Source organism: Piliocolobus tephrosceles, chromosome 10 (genome assembly GCF_002776525.5).
Source record: "Piliocolobus tephrosceles isolate RC106 chromosome 10, ASM277652v3, whole genome shotgun sequence".
NCBI lineage: Eukaryota > Metazoa > Chordata > Mammalia > Primates > Cercopithecidae > Piliocolobus > Piliocolobus tephrosceles.
Genome location: NC_045443.1, coordinates 13,824,862 through 13,847,882, shown reverse-complemented (window position 1 = coordinate 13,847,882; position 23,021 = coordinate 13,824,862). Strand labels below are relative to the sequence as shown.

The 23,021-nt window shown below is 41.0% G+C and overlaps 1 protein-coding gene across 1 annotated transcript in view; it reads left to right on the top strand.

Annotated features, from left to right (window-relative positions):
* The window catches only part of GRIN2B (glutamate ionotropic receptor NMDA type subunit 2B), a 425,811-nt gene that overhangs the window by 210,531 nt on the left and 192,259 nt on the right, over positions 1-23,021 (top strand). The gene's annotated exons all lie outside the window — the stretch shown is intronic.

Here is a 23,021-nt window from a genome sequence, read left to right as displayed (position 1 = left end):
AGGAAGCAGCTTTGGGTGTCAATTCATGCCCATTCCTGGCCCTATTTTTAACGCTTTGTTTTCTGTGTGACCCTTCTGTTTTTTAGTACCAAGAGGGGGCATTCCAGAGGGGATGTGGTCTGAAACATCCGTATTCAGAAGCGATTCTTACTTAGATTCTTCTTTTTCACCTCAGGTCAGGACAGAGAGGGAGCCACTAGGTTAATAGGATAGAGCTTGGGATTCCCTTGGCTCTGAGAACTTGCACCTTAGGGACACCCATTAGTGTCCCCTTGCTCTGCCCTGCTGTATTATTAATCTCTTTTGCCTGCATTATTACTCATTGTGCAGCACAAGCAGCACAACCAAAGCCACACTTTTCTAAGTATAGAGGTAGGAGATGAAAGGCTATAAAATAATAAATGTATTAATTATAAGAAGTTTTGGAGGCTCGTGTCTCCTCTCCTCCCTTTCCTTGCCTTGCTTTGATAATCGTGTTCTTCTCACTGTCTGTCCTTTTTTCCTTTGTTTTGTTCCCTATATTCATCTTTTTATCCGAAAAGTTTTCTGCTTGTTTTCTTGTCTCTGCTCTAATCCCTACTAATTCCTGCTCCCAAAATCCCACACACTTTCTTTAGTATTAGTCTTGTTTATTTCTGTTACTTCTCTAAAAGATGATAAGAAATGAACGAGCACATGTGTGCTGTAGTACAAGATTATATTAATTTGTTCTCCTCTGTCATTTTCAAGGACTATACCTTTCCTGACTCTTTAAGTGCGAAGAAAAATTCTGTAACCAGAATTTCCAAAATTCCTAAAATTCAGAATTTCCCAATTTATAAAATGGGAAGCTTTTTTATTGCTTAACTTTTATTTTAAGTTCAAGAGTACACATGCAGGTTTGTTACATAGGTAAACGTGTGCCATGGTACTTTGCTGCACAGATCATCCTGTCACCTAGGTAATTAAGCCCAGCATACATTAGCTACTCTTCCTGATGCTCTTCCCTGACCAACCCCTGACAGGCCCCAGTGTGTGTTATTTCCCCCGATGTGTCCATGTGTTCTCATAATTCAGCTCCTACTTATAAGTGAGAACATGTGGTATTTGGTTTCTGTTCCTGAGTTAGTTTTCCGAGGATAACCACTTCCAGCTCCATCTATGTCCTTACAAAGAACATGATCTCATTCCTTTTTATGGCTGCATAGTATCCCATGCTGTATATATACCACATTTTCTTTATCCAGTCTATCACTGATGAGCATTTAGGTTGATTCCATGTGTTTTCTATTGTGAATAGTGCTGCAGTGAACATACGTGTACATGTGTCTTTATAACAGAATGATTTATATTGCTTTGGGTATATATCCAGTAATGGAACTGCTGGGTTGAATGGTACTTCTCTTCTTAGGTCTTTGAAGAATTGTCACACTGGGAAAGACTATTTTTTTGTGAGGGAAAATATACGTGACTAATGAACATGAAAAATACTTAGCCTCCCTGTAATCAAATCTGTAGAAATTAAAACAACAATGACATATCATTTTTTACCTACCAAATTAGTGAAAATTTAAAAGCATATATTAGCTATGGGGCCTGGTACACTTTTCATATACTGCTTATGAGAGTGGAAAATGATGCATTTTTTAAAAATACAATGTATACAAATGTATTAATGACCTTTGAAAAGTTGGTATGTTTGGCTGATTCTTCCCTAATTCTATTTCTAAGAAACTATCTTCTTCATGACATCAGATATGCAGACGGAGAAGTGCAAACAAATACGTGTCTCCCAGTACTATTTACTAAGCACTTACTTGGTACCCAGCACTATGCTAAATGCTTCCCGGGTACCATCTTATTTACCCGGAGAGGCAGGTGCATTCCTAACTCACTTCACAGTTAAGGAAAACCACTGGAAGAGAGGCTAACTTGTCTAAAGTAAACAGCCTGTAGATGGTGGAGTCTGGTCCCAACCTGGACAAAACCACAGAGCTCTTACTCGCAAGCTCCACCTGTAATGCAGTATAGTTATTACCTATTATGTTATCTTCTATTTATCTTTTGCTTTTCTGCTAGACCTTCAAAGCCTAAGCAGGAGGCTCCTGTCTCCATCCTCAGCCTTTAACCCAGTATCTGGTGTTTATTAGGTACTTGCTAGATATCTGCTGAAGGGACAGCCTAATGGAACCTTTACTGTCCTCAGAACCAACTCGCCACTTCTGTTTAAATTGTTCCCACTGCTAGAATTGGCCTCTAATCCCATTAATGCCTGGTAATAATCATGACCAATAGCAGCAGCAGCACCACCACCACCAGCATCATCATCATCATCTTACCTCTCCTGCATGAGAACTTTCCTGATTCATGATCACACGTGATCTCTTCCTTTCCTATGCTGCATATATTTGTTTTCATTCATTTTGTGATAATTACGTTTCACTCTGCATTAGTGTCACTTGTATTTTCCGTGTGTAAAAACTGTAAGCTCTGTTTGGTCAAGGATAATTTCCCATTACTTTTGGTAATCTTCTTTGTGCCTAGGAAAGGGCCTTTTATATGGTAAGTGCTCAGGAAAGATTGAGCGCATATTACGTGTTTAGAAGTAAATACATAAAGCTAAACTATTTGCCAAACATGTCCCTCAATGACAACTCTTGATGCAATGTCTTCACCTAGGCACTGCATGTGTTGCGGCACCATTTTAAAATGATACTTACTCTTACTTTGTACACTTGATTTTGCAAGACCCAGTGGATATTAATCCCTCCTGCTATAACCCTGTCCCCAGTTGAGGCCTGTAAAAGTATAAAGTGCCTCTTCTAGACTCAAGACTATTCCCATTCATATCATTCCCAGTTTCTGTCCCAGGGATGAGCGTTTTCTGCTAACATTGACTTGAAATCACACTGGTTTCCACATATTAGGAAAATGAGCCGCAGTTCACCATCTGGATGCTCACCTTTCACCACATCACACTTCTATTTTTTTCACGTTTTGATAAAAACCCACTAGCAAAATTATCTAAATTAGACTAAAGTGGTTCTATCTTTATCTTTTGCGCAAGCAGTTTTGCACCCATTTGTACTGGTTATTAGCTGGGGTATAAAGAGAAATCACGTCTCTTATTTTAAAATTTACTACTAAAACTCCTTTCTGTCCATATGAAAAGAAAAGCAATTTTCCTTTCTGAAATTCTCTCTAGTATCCGCACCAGATTCTTCAAGAGCACTAGGAATTTACTCAGGCCATGCGTCAGCCTGCTTCTAGACCTCAGATGAAGAGAGAATTGGAGAGGCTGAGTGGTCCAGTACTGGACCCTGTTATACATATTTTTCTGGTTTATCTTAGGTTTGCAATATTTTAAGTTAGTTCATTTGCTCACCCAGTGTTCCCAACGCAGGACCACTGTTTTAGGGTATGTATGTCTGGAAGGACTTCCAGATTCAGCCTTATCCTGGGTGAAATTAGTTCCCCTCTATGTACCTCTGGTCTGTTATGTCAAGCTGGATTCTTTCTCACATTCCCCACTGTCTCATGGAATGTTCCACCATTTTTCTTTGCTGTCCGTGGTCTCAGTCTGAACTGTATCAATCAACAGAGAATTTATAGTAATGTTGAAGAGGTTTGGAGTATCAGTCTCTCTTTTCCCAACAGAATCCTTGGCTCCTTATTGCTTTTCTCCTCCTCTTCTCCAGAAATCAATGTGCCCATACCAGGAAGAATAGTTTCGTCATACCCCAAAAGTCTTCTTTTACTCCCCTCCAGAAACAGAGGCATTTGTTTGCCTTTGAGCACTTCTGGGAAGATGTAGACTTCTGTTCCAAGGTGATTCTCTGTGTTCACCTTAAAGAAGAAGCAGACACCAACTGCTTTTACAACAATGTTAGGTGCCATGGCACCATGGTCCCCCTCATGTGTATTTGACAGATGCGTAGCTCTGCATGTACAGATCTGTCTGAGATGACTCATTTCTGCATTTTTGTACATAAACGCTCAATATTGTGCAGGTGTGTGCATGAACACACTCAACTAAGGACATGCTAGCTACTTTAAACCAAAAAAAAAAAAAAAAAAGAAAAATAGACTTGGGGGAAATATAGGCCTCCAAATGCAGTTCCTTTATTGCTAAATGGATAGGAACTTGCCAAGTACGTGTCTGTGAGTCACTAGGTGAGTACCTGGAAACACTGGTCACTTTTGCAGTTCTAACTGTCCCCTCCAACCCATCACCCCATTGGTCTGGGGCTGCTCAAGAGTTCTTCCTATGATTGTGTTGGAGTGTGAAATCCACCCACCTATAGTCCATGATGTCTCTGGACCCTCCCAGAGAATGGACCTTAGAGCATTTACTTCACCTTTGAGGGTGTGGGTGAGAATGGAGGCTGAGACTTTGTTAAATGTGAATACATTTGCTGTAGAGCAGGGGGTGGCTTTAATCTTGAGAAATAGCAATGGAAAATGTGATTATTTTATAGGCCTGTGAAGATACTTAGAAATTGGTTGATTTGTAAAAGAAAGAAAAAAAAACCTGTTACAAGATTGCAATGTTGCCTGTGATAGAATTGTGTCTTAAGTGATTCAGATATTCAGAATTTCAAGTTTTACTTCTGCCTTACCTCTTCTTGCTCTTAGTTCAGGTATTTACTCTGTGCAGACGTGATTTAAATACTGCTTCTTTATCAGTAGGAATTACTTTGCATTATTTTATGTGGGTACTTAGAGAATTTTATATTGTGCTGATATTAAATTGATACTTTGGCAAGTACACTGCAGCTGATGAATCATCCCAAAGAATCAGGGCAAGTGGGTGGAGCTTGTGGACTGAGCAGGGGGTATGAATGGGAGTGAGAAGTGGGTGGTTTAGCTTTTCTTTGTGCTCAAAGCAAACCAGTCTGCAGATGAGACAAAAGCTGGGGGCATTCCTCAGGTTGGGGAAGAACTCAGATTGGACAAGCCTAGAGGAAATCTAGATTTTCACATGGGAAGAAAGAGGTAGTTTTCCTTAAGTGGAATTGTGTCTGGCAAAGGAAGGTAACCTGATAGTAAAAGAGCCATCAGTGGCACAAACCAAACCTCCCCAGAGGGAGCTGATCCATCTGAGACCAGGTGAGCAGCTGGGAATAATAGTTGAAGAACATGAGTTTTATGGAGCAGTGGAATCAGTATCCTCAATGGGTTGTTGAACATTCTTCAGACATCTGACTACACAGTAAGAAGCAAGAAAGAGGCAAGGTATTTCTCTTGGGCCAGAAATCATAGCAATCATCCAGCTGAGTGAATGACCTAAAGTCATGGGAAAAATCAGTGGGACCCACACCAGGCCCTGAGGAGGTGGAGTGTTCAGACATATTCAGAAGGGACAGCTCGGGAGCCCATGCTCTTCTAGGTTACATTGAAGGACCAGTCAAACTGGAAGCTGTGTTTTTGATCAGATATGACTGATGCTTAGATCATGAGGACAATGAAAGTGACAGTGAATTTAACAATGTAACCAGTTTGTAAACCAGTATGAAATGAAACTCATCCTCACTTATATTCTTGGCTATAATATGTGGTCAATAGATTCACACTTAATGAACCAGGGAACTTACTGTGTGCTAGGCACTGTACTGAGGACTTCCTTATGTAGTGTTTCATTTAATCCTCTTTACAGTTCTATGAGCTAAGAATTAACATTTTTATTTTCTGGAGGAAAATGAGGTTTGGATACAGTAAATAACTTTTCAAAGAGCACACAGCTAAGTATTCAGATTTGAATCTAAATTTCTGATTCCAAATCCAGTTCTTTTTTTAAATATATATATAGCAGCAATATGCTTCTGCTCTATTTTGAACTTATTGCTTTGTTACCTTGGCTACTTACTAAACCTTTCTTTGTAAAACTGTGTAGGTTTATCAAGATGAAAGTCTAAATTTTAGATTTTTACTGTATTGTCTAATCTCATGCTGTTAATAAAGACATACCCAAGACTGGTTAATGTATAAAGGAAAGAAGTTTAATTGACTCGCAGTTCCACATGGCTAGGGAGGTCTCACAATCATGGTGGAAAGTGAAGGGGAAGCAAGGCACGTAGACAAGAGAACTTGTGCGGGGGAACTCCCCTTTATAAAACTATCAGATCTCATGAGACTTATTCACTATCACAAGACCAGCACTGGAAAGACCCACCCCCATGATTAAATTACCTCCCACTGGGTCCCTTCTGCAACATGTGGGAATTATGGGAGCTACAATTCAAGATGAGATTTGGGTGGGGAGATAGGCAAACTATATCAGTTACTTAGGAGCCATTGTGAAGTGGTGGCTACAGAAACCAGTTGTCAAAATCATTCAGAAAGTTGAGGCACCTGGAGAAGAAATACGGGGAGTAAAACTTTATAGGGGTTTCAGGAGGCTGGTGCCCCTGGTTCTTGTCAGATAGAATCCATTACAGAATATCTTTAGTTCCTCACAGCTCTCCAACTCTCTGCACATATATCCTCATAATAAATTGCCTGAGGATGATGGCTTCCAGCTTCTCACTCATAAGTGGGAGCTGAACAATGAGAACACATGGACACAGGGAGGGGAACAACACACACCAGGGCCTGTCCATTACAGAATATCTTTAGACCATTATTCTCAGGAATAAATAGCACATATCTACCTCTCTTTGCAGCTTGTGTTGAGATGCTAATACCAAGGACTAAACTGATGTTTATTTGACTTTTAAATCTGTGCTAACAAGTAACTCTGTAACCTCCTCTCACACCAAATTTCTGTGACGCCTATTAAATATTTCAGAAACTAGTCTTTCTGACAACCGCTTAACCACCATTTTACAGAGGGTAAACTTAATATCTTACCTTGTCATATTCTGATACATTCAAAGTGAATCAAACTTGGTCAGTGTCAATGAACGTTAAATTCTTTTGAAGTGATCATGGACACTTCATAGGCCAATGTGAAACACCCAGTGATTTGGAAGAAACAAAGTTGTAACCTTGATGGTCAGAGCCAGTTCTTTCATCCAAAATTCTTAAGGACGTGGGGAATGACGTGATTTGAACCAAGTGCAGATCAACCTTATGTACAATGAGGAAAAGCTGAATACTGGTGAATTTGGCCTTTGTTCAAGACCCATTGATAAAGTATTTGAGAGAGCGGAGCAAGATAGGAGAAATTTCATCTCTTGCAACTGCAGAGAACTGGATGTAGTGAAAATTTTAGATACCAAGAGCCATATAAAGATTAGCAGAAACTCAAACAAAATAGAAGTTCAAATAAAATAAATAGCTAACTTTCCACATAGTTTAACATCTGCTTAATATCACACAAAGAACCTTCCTCAGGACCTAATGGAGGTTTGTGTGAGTCCCAGTGAGTTCAGACATGTGGAGTGGCCACCCATCCCAGGGTTTCATGCAGCTTCACTCATCTTTGATTATCCCACACACAATCTGGGATACCAGCCCCCATCTACCTGCTTATTTATTATTTGGGGGGCACGTTTGTAAGCAACTTCTGATTAACCCTTCCTATGCCTGTGAAGGGGATATGGTTTTGTTAGCATCTATTACTCAGCTTGCTGATGCAAACAGTATTTAATCTCCAAGCAAACTGTAAATCTTCAAGTGTATGATTTGACTTTATCTTCAAGTAAATTGTCCCTGCTTGCTATGCCCAATTCTCTGTTAGCCATGAGCTGCATACTGAATAAACACCAGTGGCTGGATAGATGAAAGAACAGATGGAGGAATGCTGCAAATGTATACCCTTACAGCTCCAGAGACGTGCCTGGGGACTTGGGAGCACATGCAGGAAGCGCTGGGTATGAATGCGGCAAGCTCGCCATCCATCTTAAGAACGTGTGACAAAAAAAGCGCCACACTTGAATGAATATTACAACCAGATGGGATGAAAACAGAATGGGAAATAAGAAAAGGGGCTTGGGTTGGGGGTGGGAGGGTTCTTGTGTGAGTGACCTTGCATTACTAGGGGCGCTCTGTCCCCTGTCTCAGGCCAAGGAACTAAACCTGGCTCTCACCTTAGCTCTGCTCTGTTGCATTCTGAGCAAGGTAAACATCATAGAGGCAGATGTTTGCCTCATGAAAATGGAAAGCTGTAGAATAAAATCCAAGAATGATACTGTAAAACAAGGAAATAGTAACTAGCGGTAGCCTTTATACCTGTTTATTTGATTGATTGATTGAGACAGAGTCTAACTCTATCACCCAGGCTGGAGTGCAATGGCACAATCTCGGCTCACTGCAAGCTCCACCTCCCAGGTTCACGCCATTCTCCTGCCTCAGCCTCCTGAGTAGCTGGGGCTACAGGCGCCCGCCACCACGTCTGGCTAATTTTTTGTATTTTTAGTAGAAACGGGTTTCATGTGTTAGCCAGGATGGTCTCAATCTCCTGACCTCCTGATCCACCCACCTTGGCCTCCCAAAGTGCTGGGATTACAAGTGTGAGCCACCGCGCCCAGCTACCTGCTTATTTTTAATTAGGTTCTTTCAATTAGCAGGAGCAAAGGCTAAGTTGTTGCACAACAACCAACAAAATAAAAACAAAATACCAGGCAATTTACTACGAGGATATTTGTGTCTAGAGTTGGAAAGCTGGGAGGAACTAAGACCACTCCCCGGCTGGCTTCCTACTGGGTCTCCCTCAGGGACATATGGTCTGTATTTTGAAGATCTTGGGTTCTTTGCTTTCCACTTGCATCTGAGCCACTTCCCTTTCTACTGCAGGCATCCCCTGCTATCCCAGAGCTTCTGCTTCCTTATTACTTCACAGTGTCCATGACCTTGGTTGTCATGGCCCTTACTCTGTTTCATGTTATAGGGAAAGACTTGCCATTCTTTCCAGTTGTTTTGGTTCAGACTTCTGAGAGAGACAGAGGGCCTGATGGTTCTGGCCCATTTTTCTAGCCAGGCCCAGACTGCAGGCACTGGGCAGCTTCGAGGTGGTCTGTTTCAGCCAGGCACCCATCTCTGATTGACAATACTTACGTTGTGCAAAGAAGAGCTGAAGCTGTGAACCAGGGCAGGTAATCTAAAAGGAAAATTGGGCATGATGGATATGATGACTTGACATATCAAAGAAGGAAGCTTAACTAATTCTGACTTTAGAAGGCATTCACTGAGCAAAGTGAAAATCCTCTTTTAGTGCATATTTAATAAATAAGGACAATTAGGTAGCTGAAGAGTTTTATTGTGGTGAAAGAAAGCAGGAGAAATTTTACCTTTCTGTGAAGGAACAGAGAGGGTAATCTGAGGTTATTCTCCCTTACATTAGGAAAGGATTAAGAAGTTGAGAGAATTAAGGAGAGACAAACTTACCCTCCATCACGGAAGATTTCAATATTAATAACTTACTGTAACTAGGTTACTGATACTATGGAGTTTCTTGATGGGGACTCTTCTGAAAATTTTGATAACCTGTGCACCTTCATGGAACTCAAAAATATGAACAAAAGAGGACGTTTTCCTATGAACCAAGATATCTTTCATCTGTGTGAAGCTAACTTGCAAACTTAACCCATGATCTAGTAACTCTGTTGGCAAATTGTTACATATATAACCAAAATAAGCATCAACATACAGACAAAAACATTGTGCCTTACTCTGTTTGTACCTGGAAGTACCTCTAGCTCAGATAATATGCTGTTTTTTTGGGCAAAAGTTGAGAAACTATGTTGCTTTTTATACTGTTAATACACATGGGTGCCATTGCTAGTATATATCCACTTATGTCATGGTGCCAAGAATAAAAGCAGCCTTTAAAATATATTCTTGATTCATCAGTAAGAAAATTAGAAAAAAAATACATTTCTTTAATAGACATGGAGGCAGTTTTGAGAACTGATAGCATTTAGGTAGTCATCTATGTTTAAATGAATGGAGCACAGGAACTAGTCAATTGAACTGGAGAAGGAAAAGTTGGTATTAGGTTACTTTTTTTTTTTTTTTTTTTTTTTTAAGACGGATTCTCGCTCTGTCCCCGGGGCTGGAGTGCAGTGACATGATCTCTTGGTTCACTGCAAGCTCCACCTCCTGGGTTCATGCCATTCTCCTGCCTCAGCCTCCCAAGTAGCTGGGACTATAGGCGCCTGCCACCACGCCCTGCTTTTTTTTTTTTTTTTTTTTTTAATTTTTTAGTAGAGACGGGGTTTTACAGTGTTAGCCAGGATGGTCTTGTTCTCCTGACCTCCTGATCCACCCACCTCGGCCTCCCAAAGTGTTGGGATTACAGGCATGAGCCACCATGCCTGGCCAACATTAGGCTACTGTTGTGAGTTGCTTGGATTTAAATTTGAAAGGAGGAACTGTAGGAACACTGAAATAATTGATTGATTTCCTGATCAGTGTGTATAATTATTAAAACTATCAGAGGGCTAGAGGAAAAAGGCCAGTGTAAAGAAATCAGATACACTGAGAGAAGAGATGAGGAATTATCATTCCCCCAGCTTTTCTGAAGAGTAAAAATCTTCACAAAATCAATTTGCAATCATTTGAAGAGAAGAAGGTTTTTTAACTGGGCAGCCTGATTTCATAAAGGACAAATCCTGTCATACTAATCTAATCTTCTGAGATGAAAATGAAAGGCTGGGTAAATCATGGAAAAAGATTTATGTATAATTCATTTAGACTGTAGCTATGATTTGGACGTGATACTCTATGGTATGCCTATTAGCCCTCACCTGACTGCCTGAGATATCAGAGTAGATATCAGAGGTTCATTGTCCACCTGAGGACAAATACAAGGAACAGTTCAAGGCCCAGTGTTACTTATGTTTCTTTTCACAGTCTGGCATTTGGATTGAAATGCACGTGGATGTTTACTTTCCTCACGGCATGAAACTAGTGGGAGAACTGGGAAAAAGAGGGATAAGTAGAAAGAAGCTTGAAAAACATAGTTCTCCAGACATAGTGCCCTCTCTTCTCACCATTGTTAGGATACTTATATTCTAAACTTCATGCTGGCATTTAAATAAAGAACATCATCAATAATTTTATATATTTTAATCTTCCAATTAGCTTGCCTGAGGATGATGATGGCTTATACTTCATTTCTACTTCCTCCAACACCTGATAAGCATTTAATAAATATGTGATTGATTAGCAAACAATAATGTTACAAAGAATCAGTTGTATGCATGTCCAGTAGAAGAACACCGCAGAGTAACAATGTGTACCAAGTCCATCACTAGTTAGCAGAGCCAGTGGATAGATGCATGGGATTGAAGCGTAAGAAATTCATGAGAATTATCTCTGTAATATACTAGGCAGAGGTTAGACTTTTACTAGACTACTGTCGTCATTCTGTGCTTCCTAATGAAACAAGGATGTGTAGACAGTTCAGATGAGAGCTACAGAGATGAATAAAAGAAATTTGAGAATATATGCTGCAATGGTTGTTGGGTGCACCCTGAGCCAGACCTACATAGGTTCTCTTTCCAGCAGTTACCTTGGGCAAGTCCCTTCATGTCTCTGAAGCTCACTTTCTGTATTGGTAAAACGGAGAAAATATCAGGGCCTACTGCAATGGAATATGAGAATATATTCACATAGTGCATGGACAGCACAGAGCCTGCTCTATGCACTCAATGAATATTCTCATAAGAACTATAAGAAATGAATTAGAAAGGGAGATTGTTTAGGCTCAGGAAGAAAAGACTGAGAGTGGGCTTAGTAATAATCCGTACATGCAAGGTAATGACAAAACATCATCCATCTTGACATCAGTTTTGTTCATACTGACCATATTTTTGAGGGCTTATCATGTGCCTTCCACCAAGGAGAGCATGAGAGCCAAAGAGCTTAATCTGCAGCATGATGGACTCAAGACAGACAAGGGGATGAATTTCTGAAAGTCAGGTTGCTGGACTGACTGGCTTACGTAACTGAAGAAAATTGTGAGCTTTTCTTTGAAGACTTGGAACATAATCTAGTTTCACTTACATTCTACAAAACTGGTTTAGTTGTGATCCTACTATGAGCTGGACTAATGTGTTCTCAGGGTACTCTGGTTAGTGTCTATTCTTTGAAATCTTGGGCTGGCATTTAACAGAGAGTTTCATCTGTGCTTATAAAAGATGAGCAGAGCGGCATCTTTAGGTAGTACCGAATTAACATCAAAATGTCATTGCTGCGCCATAAGGATGCCCCCATTTTGTTTTGTTAGCGTGGATCAGAATTCACAGTCGGCCGATGTGAGCCTGATAGCTTCAGGTGAGTTGATTTACTGCCAGTTCTAAAGATAACGAGACTGCATGTCACACTCAGACTTGTCTGGGATGATTCATTTATAGGCAGGGACCCCATTGTGAAGGATTCAGATTAGCCATTAATAAGTACTAGTATCTGATTATAACAGTGACTGTGTACTCCAGAGTCTGACAAGGGTGGGGGCAAGAATAAGCCCCGAGTTTCCTTCTGTTTGAAATAACAAACGACATTTTCTTTCGAAGACCTCTTTCTCTGCTTGTCAACTTTCACCAGAGGAAACGTATCCAGGTGAAATGCCATCAACTATAGAAAAGTTGGAGACCACTGAATGTGGTTTGAAAGCAAACAAATAAAGTAAACACATTTTAAAATAAAAATGAGTAAATAGCCCATTCTTTTACTTGCCAAGTGAATTGCCAAGTTCTTATTTCTGGGAAAGATTTATTCTTATTTCCATCGACGCTGGTACCTCCTATGAGTGATTTCTGCTGCTTTTCCTGGCTTGGTCCATCTCCCAGAGTCAAGTTGAGATAGCAACAGCATTTCAGCTACCCGAGGTCCCACAGGGAAGAATGGCAACACTTGTTGGGCTAATGGTTTTAGCCGGTTAGAGCATTCTGATGGGGTCTTTATCTGTGGAATTAGGACTGTGGAAAAAGGGAGACAAAGAAAGAAGAGGTCACAGCCTGGGCTGCAGTGCTGATTGCAGCAAGCAGGGACAAGATGGGCTCCAGGGATGTTGGTAAGTCAGAGGGGATGGGCTGGGCCAGAGAGAGTGTCTCTTGGCTGTGTTGGCAACTGAATCCTTAACATTCTGTACTTTCTAAACTAATATCCTTTTTTTTTTTTTTTTCGTATGGATAGAGAAAAGGATAGGCTGTTTTCTAGGACTGTGGACACAATTGTGTGGTTAGAAAAATAGTTTTCATGTGTTTCTCCCTGTATGAGGTTAGGAGCTGGGCATCCATCCTAGTGGATTGTGTTGCATTCTCAATGAAACTTCACAAGTCCATTCCCAGGAGAGTTAGAGATCAAGAAAATGAAGGTAAGCAGTTAGAAACTTGGAAGTCTTAAAGATCCATTTTTAGTGCTAATAACCAGCAGCTATAAATGAGCCATAGTAAAAGAAAGAGTTGAATAATTCTGGAAAAGGAGAGCAATTTTCAGTATAAAGCAAACAAAGAAAATCTCAAATAAACTTGGATGCACCCAGTCAAACACTGAACACAATTTGTATTGCAGGCCAGGGTCTAGGGAGGGTCAGAAAGCCAGGAAAGATTGGGCTTAACCCTGCCATGGGGTTGCCTGCCACAAGGTGGAGGTCAGCAAGCTCTGAGTCCCTATTTAAGAGCAGATAACCCCCTTGGTGGGATTCAGGCTAGTGTGGGTATGTAGGAGTTTGATATAGTAATGGAAAAAGGCAACCCAGATGTGTTGACACTAATAATGGCCTAATCATCTCATATAGAACAGGAAGGGGTAGATGTGTCAGACCCCAGCTGGCATCTGTAGATATAGGAAGCCCAGAATCAAGGATTTAGGCAGCTTCTCATGGACTGTCCAATGTAGTTGGAGATTCTGAATAAGGGTCCTCATCCACTGGAGACTGGAATAAAAATCAGAACATGAGGAGGTAATTTAGTCCTTTGGATTGGGCACGTGGGAGGCACAGGAAAAGACAGGCTTCATCTGGGTGACTATGTCTGCACCCAGCCAGGCTCACAATCCGTTCACCAAATCCTGGGCGTAAAGCAGCCCAGCTAGCTTTAGAAGATGGTGTTGGTGAGGACAGTACTTGGCCCATCCTGGTTTAAAGATCAGAAGGCAGTACTTAGTGACTGAAGTTCAAAGTCTTATAGTTGAATGAAGCTGGGACACGCAGGTGCTGACAAGTTGTTGAAGATTTCTTTCTTTTTTTTTTTTTTAATCTGCCTCTGTGCAATTTTATTTTCATTTCTGGAGCCCTTCAAAATGCATTGCCTCTTTTAGATGGAGGACCAAATTGGTTTGGGAGATGTGAATAAATTCAAAGCCTCTTTGATTGTGAACAGCCGTACTTTGCTATATGTGAAGAAGTACTGATCAGTTTTCCAAACTACAGACCTAGAAAAACACATTGCTGGATGTTTGGTTGGGGGTGGGGGAAAAAAAAAAAAGCTTTCTCAGAAAACTTCTTTCCAGATTTAGCCTTTGGAGACAATGGCTTGTTAATCCGTGGCCAAACAAGCATGACTGATCCACATTTTAAACTCAGCCATGCCTAGTCTCCCACTCCATATGGAGCTGTGACAGAAGGGCAAAGAGCCCTTTGTTTCCCAGGGATCCCTTGAAGAGACCCATGTGCACAAGCAAGATCACTGTATCTAGAACCAGTGCTTGTGTTATTTTCAGCAACATATGAGGTACTAGCACTCATCGCTTAATCAAATATAAAAACGCCTTTTCTACCCTTCCGCTTCTCTGCTCCCCTTGGTATATGAACGTGATGTTCTGATCAAATGTGTTTGAAGAGATGGGAATGTTAATTTATTTGAGACAAATGTCAACATTTCTGAAAAATGCGCTAGTATGTCAAGTGCCATCACTGGCTTGCACTTAACTCTGCTCTTTAGTAATAATCACAGTTCTTTTGTAGATGCTGTCCTTTCAGCTTAGGTTAAATAAGATGGTTTTGATGATATAAGGCAATTTTGGATTTAGTATTTCATACCTACTAGGAAATGATGGCCGGGCACAGTGGCTCACACATGTAATCCCAGCACTTTGGGAGGCTGAGGTGGGTGGATCGTGAGGTCAGGAGATCAAGAAAATCCTGGCTAACACAGTGAAACCCCGTCTCTACTAAAAATGCAAAAAATTAGCTGGGCGTGGTGGCGCACGCTGTAGTCCCAGCTACTCAGGAAGCTGAGGCAGGAGAATCACTTGAACCTGGGAGGTAGAGGCTGCAGTGAGCTGAGATTGCGCCACTGCACTCCAGCCTGGGTGACAGAGCTAGACTCCCTTCCAAAAAAAAAGATCAATTTTTCCTTTTGGTTATTAGGTTTTGTTTTATGATGACTTTCATTTTATTCTATAAATTCCCAGATCTATATTTGTGTTGACCACACTTGATTTTATAAATTTAGTGTGATATTGATAACCCTACTACTTAATTAACACTTAGTTCAGTATGTACACACCTTTTCTCTACTCATTTCATTTCTTTCAACCTTTCCTGTTTTCCTGTCTTCTTCCATTGTGTTTATTTAAAAGTATGTTTATTCAGTCACAGAACCTGGTTGTTGCTGAACTTGAGAGCTTGCTCTTTTATAGAAAGGCACCTCTTAATAAAAATGCAAGTCAGTCCGTCTGAGAGTAGGTTTGATTTGCATAATGGAGTAGGCCTTGGAAAGGACTTTTGCTTTAAGATGAAATGAAACAGGCTTATTAAGATTTTAGTGGTCCTGGTACCTTACAAAGGGGCACAAACACATTCTCGAAGTGCTCTTACTATCCTCCAGGCCCTTTGCTCCCTTACTTTAATTCTGTAATTAATTTGGATATCTTAGTGATGGGGAATCTGCCTGTTCCTTCTCCTCTTATTACACTTCCTATTGCTTTCTTCTGGCTATCAAATTGTCTCTGTGACCTAGAATATCAAGAATCTTGTAGACATTCTCAGAGTGAATGAACACCTTTAGTTTGTTTCTCTACTGTGGCTTAAATCTGGTGATTAAACACATCCAAAGAGAGACTCAGTCAGGGAGGAAAATGGGGCCAAATTCAAGTAGAAAGGACAATTATCTTCTGAAAGAACAAATAATAAAAAGAATGCTGGCTTCTGCGGAAGTTGTGTAGTTATCCAGAGTGGCTCTTAAACTTGTCAGATCTGCTTGAATTTCTTTGAAAACTCAGAATGTTCTCCTTTGTGTGCAAGGGTTTAAAGAAAAGAATGGGTCTGGCATTTAACAGGCAGGAAAGATCATGATTCTCTATCAACATGCTTCCATTGTGTGTTTCAGTCATGATATTTTTGATTAATGGTGAGGCTGGAGAACATCAGAAATTTACCCTATCTTGCAAGATACTGCTCACAAAACTCTGACTCACAGAGTCAGAGTTCACAAAACTCTGGCTCACAAAACTATTCAGAGCCATGCTAAGGAACTAACTCCAGCCTCAGTCACCAGAACAAAGTGATGGTGTGGTATCAGAATTTCTAGTTGTCAAAGGAGATGATCATTGAGGATTTGATGAGTAGAGGAAAGTATTTCCCCTTATTATGGGAGAAGAAAGAGATTTTTTTGTCTCCCATATTCTGCTTCTACTCTGTGCTAAATGTGGAAGTGAAGATGGAGTACTCAGAACTTCTCAGGACAGCTGGGTAGCCCTGGCCTCTTAGCCCATCGTTTCTACACTTGCCTTCCTTAATCTGGTGGAGAAAGTCTCAAGGAAAGCCTAACAGTTCTAGACTTTTTCAGACACAGATCCTCCTCAAGAACTGAATTTAGAAGAACAGAAGAATTTTCTTTATTAATATAATAGGAAAGAGACTAGGAGGAAAACCAGATTGATTTAATCTGAAACTATACTAGTGTCCTAACAGGATTAAAATCCTTATGATATTATACAGTACTGAGATTTGAATAATATGAAAGACTTTAAGATGCTGGAAAAATATAATACAATTGGATAGCCAACAAAGATAAGTTAGATTTGAGAGCTATCTGGTTGCAGCATCCATGACCCCATTTAAAAAAATTCAAATATTTACTGAGAGCACCCTGTAGGCCAGACCTCAATTCTACGTGCTGGGTTATAGCAATGAACAAACACATAACGATCCCTGCCCTCCTGGTGCTCACATTTAATTAGCAAGAGGCAGATGAGTTCATAATAAACATGTCAAATAAGTAATCATGTAGTCCCTCTGATGAGAGATGCTATGGGGAAAAAAAAGCAAAGCTGGACAAGGGGATCAGACATGCCTGTGACAAGTGAGGACAGGCTTCAACATTCCATGGTGTGGTCAGGATTGAGAGCACTTTGTTAGGAAGGCAAGATTTTAGCAAAGACGTGGAAGAGGTGCATGTGTGATACCTGGATAGCTGGAGAAAAAGTGTTTCAGGCAGGGGAAATAGCTAGAGCAAAGTCCTGGAGCAAGAATGTGTGTGTGCATTCAAGACAGATCAGAGTACATAGAGCAGAGTGAGGGCCTGGGACCCGAAGGCCAATAGGGGGTCCAAATCAAGGGTGCTGGCTAGTTCTTTGTAGTACACTGGGAAGCCTTTGATGGTTTTGGGTAGACAATAACATCGCGTTTACAAAAGAACCTCCTTCTTTGTTGAGCATTAGACTAGGGGGTCGAGACAGAGCCACTGGTACCATTGAGCAGACTCTTGCAGGGATTGGATGAAGGACATCGAGTATTGCTGGTAGATAAAGAGGACTGCAAGTGGACATTGGCGTTGTCAATATCAAAGTCACCTGCCTTTTACAAGAGGAGTTTCCGTGAAGTGGTGGAGTTGAAAGTCTAATTGGAGTCAGTTTATGAGAATGGGAGAAGAGGAATTAGGAGAAATGAGTATAAATGTTGCTTTCAAGGAGTTTGCTACAAAGAGATGTAAATAAGTGACTATAGCATTTTCTGTCACTCTGGCTGGCTACAATAGGGATCCCCTCACATTTTGTAAAAGCACAGTTTATGTATAACTTTTCAGGCTTGCTTTATTTCTATGAGGTAGATATGTGCCATCAGCATAAAAATTAGAAACGAGGCTGGGTGCGGTAGCTCACACCTGTAATCCCAGCACTTTGGGAGGCCGAGAAGGGTGGATCACCAGGAGATGGAGACCATCCTGACCAACATGGTGAAACCCCATCTCTACTAAAAATACAAAAAAATGAGCTGGACGTGGTGGTGCATGCCTGTAGTCCCAGCTACTTGGGAGACTGAGGCATGAGAATTGCTTGAACCTGGGAGGCAGAGGTTACAATGAGCCAAGATCATGCCACTGCACTCCAGCCGGGCAACAGAGTGAGACTTCATCTCAAAAAAAAAAAAAAAAAAAAAAAAAAAAAAGAAAAAAATTGAAACTAGATGAGATCATCAAATTCATTTCAGTTACTTTCCCACCCAGTAAACAAAACTTCTACAACATTAATACAATGAACACTAGAAAAACGTGTCATGTGTCAGCTAGGGATCTAGAGATGAACAAGGTATAGTTTATAGTCTTGAGAAACATTTTTAGTCAGATAAGGCAAGTAGGCATGTTTACTGTGTAAGTATGATGACTGAGGCATGTACAAAATGTGATAAAAGCTAAGGGGAGATAGAACTGAGTTGACTAGGGCAAGTTAGAAAAGATGACATACATAAAAGACCTGACATTTGAACTGGGTCTTAAGGATAATCATAAAATTTTCCAGCCCATGTTCTGGGGAACAACCCTCTGTTAGATAATAATCCAGCTCTTGTTTGAATGCTAACAGTGACAGAGAGCTCACTACCTTATGAGACCCATTCCATTTTAAGAACCTATAATTTTTGCACATGCATTTCTTATATTGAGCCCAATAATGCCTTTTAATACTTCTACTCTTTGTTTCCAGTTCTCTTCTCCTCTGAATTTAATGAGCAAAGATTTGTCTTTCTACCAAATAAGTCATTTCAGTATTTGAAAATAGATATGTTCTCTTTGAAGCAATTTCTTTTCGGTGTTGAAAAGGGGGAAATGGGTAGAGCCAGGTTCCCAGGGAAGCAGACTCTGAGCCTGAGGTTAGTGCGCAGGGGGTTTTTTTAGGGGGTGCTTTTGAGATCAACACCATGAGCGGAAAGGGAAGATTGGATAAGGCTGGACAGGAGAAGTGTAGGTGTGATGTAGTTTTAATGGAAGCTCCAGAAATCCTGTGGGGGAATTCTGAAGATAAACTGACCCTTTGGAATTGTCCAGAGTTAGGGCAAGAAGACTAGGTCTTTATACCTGTGACAGCCAGTTTTTCAGTGCCATTTACACCAGGAAAGGGACACGGCTTTGGGGAAGTGGGCTTTTTCAGCTGAGACAGTCCCCAAAGGTGTTAGGTGGAAGCCTATTGCCAGGGGCACTACCAGCCACTGGGGCACTTAATCCTTTATTTCTGAAGTGGATCGATAAGGGATCTGGATGATGCAGAAGAGGAATCTTACGTACTGCTAATTTTTTAGACAATTATTTTCTGAGGCAGATAATAAGATAAAAAAGCACCTCTTTTTGTTTCTTCTTATTAGCAAATAAACACCACAAACATCAAAGTGATGGGGGCCCCACATTATGGTGCTAGACTGTTAGGGTCTAGTGTACAATTCTACCTTCCCTGTGCTGCTTATTCATCTCTGTGAGGGTGGCCCTTTATGGAGGAATATGTTAAAGATGCTCTTGAGGTGAATTGAAGGAGTACGTTTGGGTAATAAATTCGACTGGGATTCTTCACTAGGAGGAAACTGCTCCAAGGACCCCTGCATGTCAACATTTTGTAATGACATTAGGAGATAAAAATGTAAGTGGGGAAGCATAGTGAGCTGCAAACAGAATTATATCTCTGTCCTTCATCCTTGATGACTTGTGGTAATCACAGCGCATGCTGGGTGCCTGCAAAGATGGATGTGTGGCCACCAGTCCTTTCCACTCTATGCACACATCAAGATTGCCCTTTGATTTGTGGCTATGGCCATAATTTGCAAAGCCTGTCACCATTTGCAACTTATAGCTAGCCTAGAGTTTTACTGAAAAAGAGTTGTCCCATTCCTGATCACTGTACACCATATTGATGTGTCAACTAAATGAATAATAACTGGACTACTCATTATACCAGAAAACATTGGCCCAAGCTATTATTCTGTTTCTTGACTTCTGTTTGGCTTCATTAGCCTCCTTCGGGTGCCAGGTAAAATGGTCATATAAAGCATCCTTATTTAATAAGAGCTTGGCAAAATAAAATGGTTGAGCTGGGCATTGATGGGGGCAGAGGAATCAGGAGAAAGATCAGATTGTGGAGGACACTAGAACTAGAAGGTACAATAAGGATGTGGTGAGGGATGATGGAGCCATATTAATTTTTCTCATTTCTCACTCTCATTATGCATTGGCTTCCTTCACACAGTAGCTGGCAGTGTCTTTACAAGCCATTTGCAATTGGGGGAGACAGTATTAAGAGAAGCCTAACAGAAGGTAGGGCCAAGTCGGTATTTAATAGATTGGTTTTCTTTTAAATTCAGTCTAATTAACATGAGCCCATTTACTATGGACCTTCATAGCTTTTGTATCTCTTGCTATGTATTTGAGCCAGCTGTAGTTTCACAGCACATGAACTTTGCATCTATTCAAAGGCCTTCTTGTGATAAGATCTGTTCATTTATCACAGAATAGGTAGACCTGCTTTGTTTGCCACTGGGATGCCTTTCATCCCAAGCTTGTACATCTTGAAACATACTGGAAAGTTTCTTCACTTTGCTATAACCACTGGGCTTGTGGAAGCTCATGTATTAATATTTCTTATTTGGGAATTCCCCAGTTTTTCTTTAACTGGAAGCATGACAGGAAAAACAAATGGGTGTCTCTTTAAAGTGACAGCTATTCTAGGGGTGTCACCCTGCCGCTGGTCTTCCTTTCCTGTTGTCGTCCTCTGTAGGCCACTGACAGTTCTTGGAATAAAATTGTATTGTCCCAGATTCCCACTTGTCTCAGTCCTTTCAGGCTACTTATAAACTGAGTAGCTTATAAAGAACAGAAATTTGGGTGAGTGTGGTGGCTCACACCTGTAATTCCAGCACTTTGGGAGGCCAAGGCGGGTGGATCACGACGTTAGAAGTTCAAGACCAGCCTGGCCAAGGTGGTGAAACCCTGTGTCTACTAAAAATACAAAAATTAGCCTGGCATGGTGGCGGGTGCCTGTAATCCCAGTTACTCGGGAGGCTGAGGTAGTGAATTGCTAGAACCTGGGAGGTGGAGGTTGCAGTGAGCCGAGATTGCGCCACTATACTCCAGCCTGGGTGACAGAGCAAGACTCCAGAAAAAAAAGAAAAAAAAAAAAGAACAGAACAGAAATTTATTTCTCACAGTTCTGGAGTCTGGGAAGTTTGAGATCAAGGTGCCAGTAGATTTGGTGCCTGGTGAGGGCTCATGCCCTGACTCATAGAGAGCACCTTCTTGCTCTGTCCTCACAGGGTGGAAGGAGCAAGGCAGCTCTCTGGGGCTTCTTTAATAAGGGCACTAATTTCATTTATGAGGGCCTCACTCATCTCTTGATACCATCAGATACCATCAGCTTGGGAGTTAGGATTTCAACATATGAATTTGGGGAGGACACAAACATTCTGACCAAAGTCCCACTGTGTTATATAACCTATTAAAAAGATCAGCTTTGCCTAAGAGTTGTACTCATGTATTAGGAGAAGTCTCGGAACAGGGACTGGCCAGGGTTTGGAATAGATACACATGATATAATTATTCTATTTTGAATTCATTCCCTTTTTTCTACTCACCCATTCTTGGTGCCTCACCCTCCCTGCTTTTCTCAATTACATGATCCTATCAAGCTCCCCTTCAACTGCATCTTTAAGTCCAGAAAAGAGAGTGCTGGTGAGCACCATTTCACCCTTAGCAGGAAAAATTACTTCTATATGACCAAGCATCCAGGGTTTCATTCTGGGTAGTCTGTGGAAAACGCGAAAAGCTCAAGCTGCGAGAACAAACAGCCCAGGCAGAGCCAGGGGCTGGCAGCTCTCACTGCCGAATCAGGATTTTTGGATACCAGCTGGATATTTCCCAGTCTGTATTTTTTTCAATAAAGGGTGCCGAAAAAATGCTTGGCAATTTCTCAGCTGTGCAACAATATGTTCCTGAACTAAGAAACCACTGTATAATTTTGTTTAAAAGCCCAGGTCACTTGTAACTGTGCTTTGAAGCTCTCACTGGGGGATAAGAAGGAACTGCCCCTTAGAAAAAGACACAGTTTTGTTAGCCTGGATTGCTATAAAATGGAGATGAGCTATGGGATAGAAGATAGGGGGCATAGAGCAAGGAAAGCGATGCCATTACCCAGGAGGAAATCAGGGGAAATAGTCAAGAGAGGAGGACAAGGCTGAGAGGGTGTTCATTTTGTGGTTTCGGATTCATCTAGCTAAAGGTAGAGATAAAATGCAGGGCTTGACATCTCAGAACAGCAGGTGAAACGCAGCTTAAAATGGGAGACATTTAAAATGGCTTCTCCCTGGAAAGGAAGGAGAAATCAGAAGATGCTCAGAATCGACAGTGGAGTGTGTGTGCAATGCCCAGGTCAAACCAAGATCTGTGGTGTCCTGTAGGTCAGAGAAAGAGCATGTCTTCTATATGTCTGAAGTAAAGCTTAATCAGATATGAGTTCAAATGGCAATAATTTTAACCTGCAGCTTAGACATACTGTTTGAGCCTTATTCTTTTCTGCATATATTATCATCAGAGTAGAAGTTAGAGAGAAAACTAAATGCGATATTAATTTAACATTTGTATGTTTATACAATATATACTGATCCAATTTCATACTACATATACTTCTCCCTGATGTCTGTACCTGAGTACCATTCACCTTCTGGACCACCGAGCTTATCTCACCTGCATAGATAGGTTTATGTGTAGATCAGTGACATTTTTGGATTATGCACTCTGTGACTGAGTGATACACATTCACGAGGAAGAAATCCAAAAGCCTTAATAAATGGAAAGTATGTATGTGTATGTCTGCATGAGCATCTGTATTTGTGTTTGTATAGCTCATTTGACAACAAAACCTGACCTGAGGGCCGGGCGCAGTGGCTCAAGCCTGTAATC